The following is an 11,753-nucleotide window of genomic DNA, read 5'->3' as shown; positions in this document are numbered from 1 at the left end:
TCTGAACCACACTGAGGGGCAACTTCCTACTTTGAAGCCATCAGGAATTCAACATCCTTTATTACATGGCCACTGTTTCATGGAGGGGCTCTTCTTCCCTCCCAGCCAGCCTGGGTGCCTGCATACACTGACACCCATAGTGTTCAGTGCATCTGAGCAGGATGAATCAATGCTGGATGTTTGCTTTAGAATCAGCATAATACAACCTCTAGGGAGCAGTTTCATAAAGACAATTTTGCCACATAGGACTATTAATTTGTGCATAACAATTGGTGAAAATAGTGATTTCATGGTTCACCTCTTTGGGTGGAGTAGAAGGGCTTACTTCTGTATTACTGATTTATGCCCCCAGCAGTCAAAGCTTAAAAAGGCCTAAGAGCTCATCTAGAACAATTTCCTCAGGTTACAGGTAAGGAAACTGCCATCCAGACAGCTGGATGAACTTACCCCCGCGTATGCGACCCATGGGTCAGGCTCCTTGGAGCTCCCAAGCTAGCCCGGCCCCATGCTCAGATTTGCCTTCCCTGACACTAGGCTGTCCCTGTGGGTAGCAGCCCAGAAAACAAGTGACATCCTCCGTCCCCTGTCTGCTCTGATTTTGCTCACTTGCAGGCTCAATTTAACCCTCTATTTAAAACCTCAAACCAGCCTAGCCTGTTGGTTCTCCAATCTTGGTCTCCCAGCAAGGGACAGGGTGTTAGTCCTGGCCTCTTAATCTGCGTCCCCATTCTCAATAGACTGAACTCGAGGCTGCGAGGGTGTAGAGAAGTCGTCTTTTGAATGCAGTGGGAGGAATGGTGGGTTTATAGCTGTAATTATACCCCACAGATGATAGCTGCTTCTGAAAAGGTATATTGTTCTTCATACTTGGGTCTAGAAGCTGGTCAATGGCTCTGTTCCTAAACAAGTGGTGCAGTGAGCCAAGCTTTGGCTCGAGGGGATTCTGATCCAGTGGGAAGACAGGACCTGAAAACACTGGTGCTTTGGGTCGTGGTCGTGGACTTGTGAGCGAACTGAAACGTCACAAGACATTTCTGACCCGCCCCTTCTGGCGTGGTCACCTTCTCAGATGCCGCTCCTGTCCTCACTGAGGCTCCTCCACCAGAGCTCGCTCTGTCTCCTCCCTGTACAGGGAGGGTACATCCCAGTGGGAAGATCACAGTAGGAGAAAGATTATGCCGTCGGGGCTGAACTGGTTATATTTTGATGTATAAAAAACTGGATTCTAAAAAAAACCAGACACAAATGAACTTATTTACAAAACAGACTCACAAACTTAGAGACCCAACTTCTGGTTACCAGAGGGAAAGGGTGAGGTGGGGAGGGATAGTTAGGGATAGTTAGCCATGTACACTCTGCTATATTTAAAATAGATAACCAACAAGGGCCTACTGTATAGCACAGGAAACTCCACTCAATATTCTGTCATAACCTAAATGGGACAAAATATTTGAAAAAGAATAGATCCATCTATATGTATAACTGAATCACTTTGCTGTATGCCTGAAACTAACAGAACATTGTTAATAAACTATGCTTCAATATAAAATAAAAAATTTTTAAAAACACCCTGAACTGAGTGACTTAAAACCACAATGGTTTATTATCCCCACAATTCTGTGGGTGAGCTTCCGGTTCTTCTGCTGGCCTCCCCTGGGCGTGCTCGTGGGACTGCTTTGAACTGAAGGATCTGTTGGGGCTCAGTTGGCAGAGCTGGGCTGGCCTGACCCCTCCATCCACGGGGTCTTAGGGTTCCATAGGAACAAGCCCCCCCAAGAGCAATCATTTATCCTGTGCATCATAAATGCTCATGTTCCATAGGTTCAGAGCCAAGCTCAGAGAGACAGATCCATAGAGGATGGGTACAGGGAGCTGTGACTCACTGTGGACCGTTATGGAAACAATCCAATGCATTGGTGATAAAAGGTACTAAGAAAAATAAGGCAGGTGGTAGGGGATCCATAGAGAGTGATAGGGTGTTTATTTCAGATGTGGAAGTCAGCATGAGTTTCTCTGATAAGCTGATAGTAGACCTGGGCAGGAGGCTATAGCCTGGGTGGGTGCAAGGGGAGAGGGGTCCAACCAGAGAGGCAGCATGTGCAAAAGCCCAGAGTGGGAGCCACAGAGGGGTCAGGATGGCTGGAGGGAGTGCCTAAGGGAGAGCGTGGGAGTAGTTGGTGACATAGCTAGCACCAAGTCACAAAGGCCTTTTGCAGGCTGTACCAAAGAAAACATTTACTCTGCAATTTAAAAAAGGAAATCAAGGTCTTTTAAAAAGAGGGTAGATGCCCAGGAAACATTTTAGTTTTATCCTACAGGTGAATTAGTTTAACAGATGTCAACTACTGTAGACATTCTCAGTAAGTTATCTGAACCCCCAGCTGTAATTCTCTTTTCATATTAGTTTTGGAGAATCACCTGTGATGGACTCTTGAGAGAATACGAGTAGGCCAGTGCTTACTAGTTTTGTATAAGCATAAAGCCTGCACACATTCTTTTTTATATTTGACTAAAAATCAAGCTAAATTCAACACAGTCTGCTGAAGGAATTTTTTTGTACCCACAGCATTCATGGATACTTTACTGAGTGCACAGCTGCTATTTTTGATGCTGATGGATGTTCAAAGTTTGGTGATCAGAGAAGCAGAGGAGGTCAAAGATAAAAGACCACAAATGGTCTTAAGGCAGACAGCCAGGACTTCCCTAGCAATCCAGTGGTTAAGACTCTGAGCTTCCACTGCAGGGGGCATGGGTTCAGTCCCTGGTTGGGAAACTAAGATCCCACATGCTGTGTGGGGCGGCCAGGAATAAAAAAAGCAAAGATGAAAGGGGGCTGTGTCTTGAGGCAGGAGGCAGATATACTGTGACTTAATGAGGATCGCCCCCTCTATGAAAAGAGGCACCCTCCTTAACTCAGCAGTCTCCTTCCTCATCTTATTTTATTTTCTCCATAGCACTTACCACTCTGAGATCTCTGAGGATGGAAATGTGATGATGATTTTTAATATGTATTTACTAGAGAAGCCCCATCTCGTTATTATTCTACATGTAGGGTTGAGGTCTACATGACTATAATCTTCCCAGAAAGTCCCTAGGTTTTCTGATTTATTTGCTATATGACTTCAAGCAAGTACTAAATTATACCTCAGATGTATAATTTTAAAAATGTAGGGTTTTTTTTTTTTTTTGCATGTACCCTCGATATTTTATTTCTCTTAAAAAAATATGATTTTGGAGGCTCATTCTACATTTGGCTTTAAATGAGGAGAATAGGACATTAAGGGGAAAAGGAAAAGCTGGGAACAGAGAATGTGGGGGTTGAGAATTGAAAGAATGCCTACGATCATGCCAGAAGTTCAAGTTTTTGAGAAAAGTGAGGGAGAAGAGAAGCTTCCTTTACTATCATTTGTTTTTCTGTTTTGAAAAACTAGATTCTCTCATGTGTTTCCTTGTTCAAATTAAACTTTTTATCTTGGTTGATATTACCCTATCCTATCTCTTGGAGGCAAGCATAGAATCCTATTTGCAAGTTAAACTGCTTACACAAGCAGATACTATCAAGGATGATGTTGGGGGATACTGAAGAAGGAATAACCCTTAGCCCGAGGGCAGACTCACCAATACTGTGGGTGTTCCCAAACAGAGAATTCCCAGGAGAATCCATAATCAATTTTGGCTGTTACAGCCTAAGGGATTATCCATACCTTGGGTTTGTATGGTTCTATGAGATTCTTTTCTATGTGATTCATGGGTTTTTAGAAAAGCCCTTTGTTGTAGATTCTATTTCAAATCTGCCAATGCACGAAACAGTTTCTGATCCAGATTTTTAAAAGGTTTACTGGTGTCCTATTTTTACATTATGAATAGATAGACAATCTCTAATGCCAAAGCTTAAATGTTATACAAAGTACAGTCTTAAAGTCCAAGTTTACGACGTCAATTTCTCACTTACCTCATCTCCGATGTGCTTCTTATTCCATCTCTATTCTGCAGAGGGAAAAAGTGCAGGAGGACAGTCATTAAGGGGCTAAATTGGTTGTTGCAGTTACTGCCTATGATGACAGTCCTCTCAGTGACTTAGCTTTGCCTTTGGCTGCTGAGAATGGGGCTAGGGCTGCTGGGCTCTGCTTGAGGTGGGGACAGCAGGCTTGGGGAGGCAGGTTGCTTCTGAGGTTCAGTCTTCCATCTCTGAACCTCTTTTGAGGGAGGCTGGACTCAGCAGTTTTTCTAACCAGATAGGAGTAGCATTTTCTTGTGGATAAGAACACGTAGCCATAGAGTATAGATAAGTATCTAGTTTTGTCCAGATTAGGAGGCCATTCTTACATATTCTCCTGGCTCAGATCATCTGTCCAAGACACAGTCAGTTCTTGACCAGGTACTGGATTTGGCTCCCTGAAGTCTATTGTGCTTCTGCGTGAGCTTGTCTCTTAAAAGTCAATTGCCATTTAAAAAAAAAGTCAAAACAAAACATCATCCTCTTTCTACAACAGAATGTAGAAAGGATGCCTGGTTCTTTGGTACCCTAATTTCACTTTTCAGAGCTTTCTATTCTTGCTTTGCCAAGAAGACAGAGAGATCGCCCCCTTTCTTCAAAACCAATTGGTTATCAAAGTAATTACAAGACTGTCAACTTCTTGAGGGCAGGGATTACAGATTATTCATCACTGTATCTTTCAGTTCAGTTCAGTTTAGTCGCTCAGTCGTGTCTGACTCTTTGCGATCCCATGAATTGCAGTACGCCAGGCCTCCCTGTCCATCACCAACTCCCGGAGTTCACTCAAACTCACGTCCATCGAGTCGGTGATGCCATCCAGCCATCTCATCCTCTGTCGTTCCATTCTTCTCCTGCCCCTAATCTCTATTAAAGGAAGTTGCTCAGTCGTGTCCGACTCTTTGTGAACCTGTGGACTGTAGCCCGCCAGGCTCCTCCGTCCATGGGATTCTCCAGGCAAGAATACCGGAGTGGGTTGCCATTTCCTTCTCCGGGGGATCTTCCTGATGCAGGGATCGAACCCAGGTCGCCTGCACTGCAGGCAGATGCTTTAAACTCTGAGCCACCAATACCGGATACTTGTTTTGTAAGTAAAATATATGCAACCAATGTGGGGCAGAGGAAACTCAATGTTTACAACTGGGTTACAGACATTTCCAGTATAATAGATGGACTTTCTGTCCTCTTTTTCAAACAACTCCAACCAGACTTCTAGATTGTGTACCAATTCACACACACTTAAATATAACTCTGTTTCTCCTCTGGTGCTAAGCACAATGGTTGGCACATACTAAGGCACCCAGTATAAATTCCTTAAGTGAATGAATGTGGTTTTTTAAGCCAAGTTAGTTTATTTTTCAGAAGAATTGAGTTTTAGTGAATTAAATTTTTATGATCTTAGCAAATCCTTCACACAAACCAGTTGGGAAAACACCTATAATTTATGCTTCACAGGCCTTCTGTCTACATTCTAAAATTTTATTTGCAGTGCCTACCCTAATTTGAATGAGATGAAAACCAAGTTTAAAACAAAACTAGTGTTGAAAATTTTTAGAGATTTAAGACTGTAATAATTTTATTTCTTCATTCCCTGTTTCTCCTACTTCATTGAAACACAAGATTTGAGACGTGGTGAATTGTAAGTATACTTTGTACTAATTTTAGACTAAATCAGAACATTTAATGGAAATTCTAGGGCTTTCCTGATAGCTCAGTTGGTAAAGAATCTGCCTGCAATGGAGACCCTAGTTCTATTCCTGAGTTGGGAAGATCCACTGGAGAAGGGATAGGCTACCCGTTCCAGTATTCTTGGGCTTCGCTTGTGGCTCAGTTGGTAAAGAATCTCCTTGCAATGCAGGAGACCTGGATTTGATCCCTGGGTTGGGAAGATCCCTTGGAGAAGGGAAAGACTACCTACTCCAGTATCCTGGCCTGGAGAATTACATGGACTGCAGTCTATGGGGTCCTAAAGAGCTGGATACAACTGAGTGACTTTCACTTTCACTTTCAATGGAAATCACCTGATGCGAGGTTCAAATTTTGTTGAACTGTTTTGGCTTAGCTACTTGGTTTTTACTAACAGTTTACCAAATGTAACTGGCTTTTGTGAATTATATTTGAATACATGTCTGTTTTTGAAGTATTGAGGCCAAGAATGAACCCTTGGATGGAAGACACAGATACTGCCACAGTAGAGCAGAGGTTGATAGAAGAGGCTTCAGACTCTCTATCCTGGGTTTGAATTCTTGTGCCAATGCTTCCTGGAAGTAAAGTTACTGAACTATGTGGAACCCTAAGAGGTGGCCCAGGGCTCCCCTGTGGCTCAGTGGTAAAGAATTCACCTATAGTGCTAGAGACTCGAGTTCAATCTCTGGATCAGGAAGATCCCCTGGAATAGGAAATGGCTACCCACCCCAGTATTTCTTGCCTGGAGAATCCCATGGATTGAGGTGCCTGATGGACTACAGTCCATGAGGTTGCAAAGAGTAAGACATGACTAAGTAACTGAGCACCGAGAGGTGACCAATATTGAAGGAACCAGAAAAATAGCCCAGGAGTTGTGGTACTCATGATAGGAGCTGTAGTCCTCCTAGCTCCTGGTAGATTCCACCTGTTGGTCTTTGCTCTCCTCTGACATTTTCTATTGCGTCCCAAGCTCATGGAAGACTTGTAGCCCCTCACCCCCAACACTGACCGTGTCCTAGGGTGTATCAAGGGTCCAATGAGATGGACTCCAAGCTTTTAAGAGATGTTAGTCAAGGTTGTTATTAGGGAGGACACTATAGGTTGTGTTATTTTTAAACACTTTTTTCTAAAGTCATCTGTCCTTTCAGGAAGCCTTTCTTAATTCAGCTTGAAGCAACATGGCTTTGTGAAAATATCATGAATTTTGGTGTAAGAAAAGCCTGCAAATAGAATCACTGTTCTATTATGTATGATTAGCCTGATGTGTGGTACTTATTGAACATCTTTAAGCTTTCATTTCCTCTTCTTTAAGTAAAACGAATGCAACTATCTCTAAGTAATGTTGCAAAATAGTAAAGATAGTAAAAACAATTGCCACCTAAATATTAATAATGTCACTACACCTTTATGATAAGATAAACACTTTGACCTGTTATTTCTTTCAATCTACATGGGACCTTGAGAAGGCAGTGAGGCTGCTACCACTTTGAACAGTCTAAGTAATTTATATCACCTGAAAACCAGCATCATAGAAAGTGGCAAGAAAGAAGCAAGAAGGTGTTCAGTTTCCCCATTCATGAAGTCGGCAACTGGTAGGTGTCTGAGCCTCTTTGGGATGGTTTCATCCTGAATCCTGGCGTTTTCAAACTCATCTTCAAAGAGACTGTGGAGTGGAACAAGGACAAGAAAACGGGCGTTCAAGCCTCTCCCCAACTTCAGTCATGTCAGTTACATCTTATCAGTGTATTATTGACTGTGTTTCTATGTAAGAATTTAATGAAGAAAGTTCTTATCAGACATTTTCATTTTACAAACAGCCAGACCAAGGCCCATTGTAGTGGTGACTTATCTGGAGATAGTATCACCATAAACCTCTATGGATTAGGAAAACAAGAGGGAAATTCAAAATTAAAAAACAACAACAACAAATCTTCCCATTGACTCATAAATTTGATGGTTATTTTCTCTGCTAACCCTCTCCTGAATGACTGAATGAGTTGCAGTTTTAATCCCTAGTTAACTCACCTGAACATGACATTATTTTAAAGTATTGAAGTGGTTTCTTCATTAAACAGTAGTTTTTGATGGTTTACCATATACTAGGCACAATGAAAGATACCATAAAAATAAATGTCTCTATGCTCAATATACCTATAATTCAGATTGAGTAGATTACAAACCTGTGAAAAGGCAGAAGATAGTGCCAAATAAGTGTGACAATCATGAAAGAAGAAGTTACTCAAACATTGAGGTCATCTAGGGAAGTTTTGTTTTTTTTTTTTAACAGAAGTTGGGGTTTTATCTTGTCCTTAAAGAATGGATAATATTGAAATAAGGGACAGAAGATAAGACAGTTCAATTGTGGAATATCTTCAGTAAAGTCAGAGCTCTAGGAAATCTCATAGTTCCTGCAGTGAAGATGGTGAAAAAAATCAGTTTGTCAAGAGCTGAGGGTATGAAAGGAAATTGATAGAGCAGGCTTGGGTTGCTAAGTATTGAGTTGTGGGTCGGTGGGTGACAGCAGAGGCCACCCATTAACTTACAGAAGAGAGATGGGTGTCCAGGGGCAACTCCATGGTTGGAGGTCAGTCCTCTACTGTCCACTCATACCATCTCTGCCAGCCACCTCATCACTTGCTGTATCAAACTCATGGGTTGTTTTGTTGTTTTTCAGTTGCTAAATCATGTCTTACTCTTTGCAACCTCGTGAACTGTAGCACATCAGGCTTCCCGGTCTTTCACTATCTCTCAGAGCTTGCTCAAACTCATGTCTATTGAATCGGTGATGCCATCCAACCATCTCATCCTCTGTTACCCACTTCTCCTCTTGCCCTCAATCTTTCCCAGTATCAAGATTTTTTCCCAGTCAGCTCTTTCCATCAGGTGGCCAAAGTGTTTGAGCTTCAGCTTCAGCATCAGTCCTTCCAATGAATATTCAGGGTTGATTTCCTTTAGGATTGACTGGTTTGATCTTTTTGCTGTCCAAGGGATTCTCAAGAGTCTTCTCCAGCACCACAATTCAAAAGCATCAGTTCTTTAGCACTCAGTCTTCTTTATGGTCCAACTCTCACATCCTTACGTAACTACTGGAAAAAAATGTGGCTTTGGTTATACAGACTTTTACCATCAAAGTGATGTCTCTGCTTTTAAATACTCTGTCTAGGTTTGTCATAGCTTTTCTTCTAAGGAGCAAGCATCTTTTAATTTTATGGCTGCAGGCACCAGATGACAAGAGTTAAATCATTTCTAACAACTCGACTTTACCACCACCATCTATCCCTAGTAAACTGGGACATAGGTAAGACAGGAAGCAGGGAATAAGAGAAAGGTTTTGAGCAAGGGCATGATGTCTTTGCAAGACTGATTTGGTAGTAGGTAGATTTGAACTGGAAAAACTCATAGGCAAATGCAGGCAGGGAGACTGTGTAGGAATCCATTTATATGAATATTTCTGGCATTGTTCTGTGACGAATGTTCTATATACATTTTTAAGGCAACCTTTCAAAGTCGATAATAATATTCCAATTTTATAAATAGGGAGACTAAGGTTCAGGGAGATTTAAGTAACTTCCCCATATCAATTCACTAACAAATAAGAGCTAGAATAGGAACCTAAGCCTTTTTAAAGCTGATCCCATTTGTTATTTGTTATTTTGAAGTCAAAGCAGATGGTTAAGTTAACCCTTCTCCTAAATTCAAAGTACATCATCCTCTTCAATCTGGCTAAGGCCTCATTCTTATTTTATTTTCGTCCCTTTTAAAAATTCCTTATACCCTGTTTCTGTTACTCTATTTCTATAATCAAAAATTTCAGTGTGCTTGATGTATATTTTTTTGTATTCTTGAAAAATGAGCAGTGTTATTTTGTGTGCCTATATTTTTAATTTATGGAAATGATATTAATTATATAGCTCCCCTTCCTTCCTTTCACTAGACTTTAATTTTTACGATTCATCCGTATTTCTATGGACGCTTCTAATTCTTTGCTGCTAATTGTAACTTCTGCCCTTTCAATTTCATGCAATTAATTCCCTAAAGCAAGGGCAGACTTGAGAGACAACATTCATTCATAAATATTAATTAATTAATTAGCATATTAAAAGCAATTCAGTCAACAAAACATTTGTTGAGCACTTACTACCAGACACCGTGCTCCAAATTGGGAAAACTGAGACAAAAACAAGTCTAAAATTATCCTTGAGAGATGCCCTGTCCAGGAGGGGACCCAATCATGCAAATAGATAATTACAGTTTAGTGAATTATGTGCAGAAATAGATATAAACTCAAGAAAGAACAGGGTGTGATTGTTTCTGCTCAGAGCTCTGCACAAAATGAGTGAAAGGTGGAACAAAAGAGTGACCCTTCCTAGGTTTCAAAGAATGAGGAGGAGTGTTCTGAATGGGTGGGTGGGGAAAGGGTATTACAGGAACCAGTGCTTTTAACAAGAGTTGTTTCATTGCCTGTTCTCCCCATGGCCCCTCCAAAGACCGTCCCCCACCCTCTGGCTCTCAGAATAGCGAGGTGTTTACTCCTCCCTCTCCTTCAGCCAGGACTCTGCTTGTTTAAGGAGTGGCTACCTGGTACTGGATACACAGGAAACCTCCTCTTGGCCCAGCAACTAAAGATGTGTAGTCTTGGTTAAATAGCTCATTTGGTCCAACTTCCCTGGTGGCCCAGACGGTTAAGCGTCTGTCTACAATGCAGGAGACCTGGGTTCAATCCCTGGGTTGGGAAGATTCCCTGGAGAAGGAAATGGCAACCCACTCCAGTACTCTTGCCTAGAAAATCCCATGGACGGAGTAGCCTGGTGTCCATGGGGTCACAAAGAGTTGAACACGACTGAACGACTTCACTTTCACTTTCTTATTATTTCCCTTGACACTTGACCTAAGAAACCCAGGCATGTTGCCAGGTGGCGACAGAAAGGGGAGCTGGTAGGTCTTGTTGCCTGGTCGTCATTTTGCATGCGGGTGAATAAACAGAGAGTGGGCTTCAGCCATGAGGGAATGGAGCCCCTCTTGGGTGGAGAGAAATGCAATCCTGGTTCCCAGCACCTTTCTGTCCTTGGCCCGAGGTCTGCAAGTTCCAGTTTGCTTTCTACCTCAAGTGGAGTAAGGTTTCTTCTGAATCTTCACAGTCACACTCCCCACATGGTGAACAACTGTTTCTATTTTAGCTGTCTAATGACCTTTGCTTAAAGCATGTGCTCCAAGGCATGCAGACTTGAGACACCCTGGTTTGCTTGTGTGTGCACATGTGTGTGTGTGTGTGTGTGTGCTCAATTGCTCAGTTTTGTCCGACTCTTTGAGACTCTGTGGTCTATAGTCTGTTAGGCTCCTCTACGTATGTGATTTCCCAGGCAGGAATACTGGAGGGGGTTGCCATTTCCTTCTCCAGGGGATCTTCCCAACCCAGGGATCAAACACACATCTCCTACATTGGCAGGCGGATTCTTTACCACTGCATCTCCTGGTCTGCTTACAGAGCTCTAATTCACTTACTATTTCAAGTCTAAGATATGTGGGCTGAAGGAAAATCTGGAGGAAGCACCTGCAGGACTTGATGAATAATTATACGTGGGATATGCAGATTACCAGTTCTGAAGTTCCGGAAGGATGACGACAATATTGATATAAAACGGGAGAAATAAAGGAAAAGGGGAGAAGTATTCAATTTTACTTTACTTTTAATGAGACGTTGCAAAAGTATTGTTTTTCATTCTTTCAATTTAATTTTTATTGAAGTATGATTGATTTATAATGAAGAATAGTTGATTTATAATATGCCAATCTCTGCTGTACAGCAAAGTGACTAATTTAAACACATAAGGGCATTTTAAAGCTATTCTTTTCTGTTCTGTTTTATCATAGGATATTGAATAGAGCTCTCTGTGTTACACAGTAGGCCCTTGTTGTTTATCCATTGTATATATGAGTTTACATCTGCTAATCCCAAACTCCTGGTTGATTTGCATCCCTGAAGACCAAGCAAGGAGATCAAACCAGTCAATCCTAAAGGAAATCCAACCCTGAATGTTTACAGAAGGACTGATGCTGAAGCTGAAGCTCCAAT

At 41.8% G+C, this 11,753-nt stretch overlaps 1 long non-coding RNA gene across 1 annotated transcript in view; it reads right to left on the bottom strand.

Annotated features, from left to right (window-relative positions):
* Positions 1-3,173: 3,173 nt before the first annotated feature.
* The window catches only part of LOC129626215 (uncharacterized), a 124,749-nt gene continuing 116,169 nt past the window's right edge, over positions 3,174-11,753 (bottom strand). Inside the window, exon 3 of the long non-coding RNA XR_008701833.1 lies at positions 3,174-3,987. This is a non-coding gene — a long non-coding RNA (uncharacterized LOC129626215). The remainder of the gene's footprint in view (positions 3,988-11,753) is intronic.

Source organism: Bubalus kerabau, chromosome 13, assembly GCF_029407905.1.
Source record: "Bubalus kerabau isolate K-KA32 ecotype Philippines breed swamp buffalo chromosome 13, PCC_UOA_SB_1v2, whole genome shotgun sequence".
In the NCBI taxonomy this organism is placed as follows: domain Eukaryota; kingdom Metazoa; phylum Chordata; class Mammalia; order Artiodactyla; family Bovidae; genus Bubalus; species Bubalus kerabau.
Note: the sequence above shows the minus strand (reverse complement) of the source record. Positions and strands in the feature narration are given on the sequence as shown.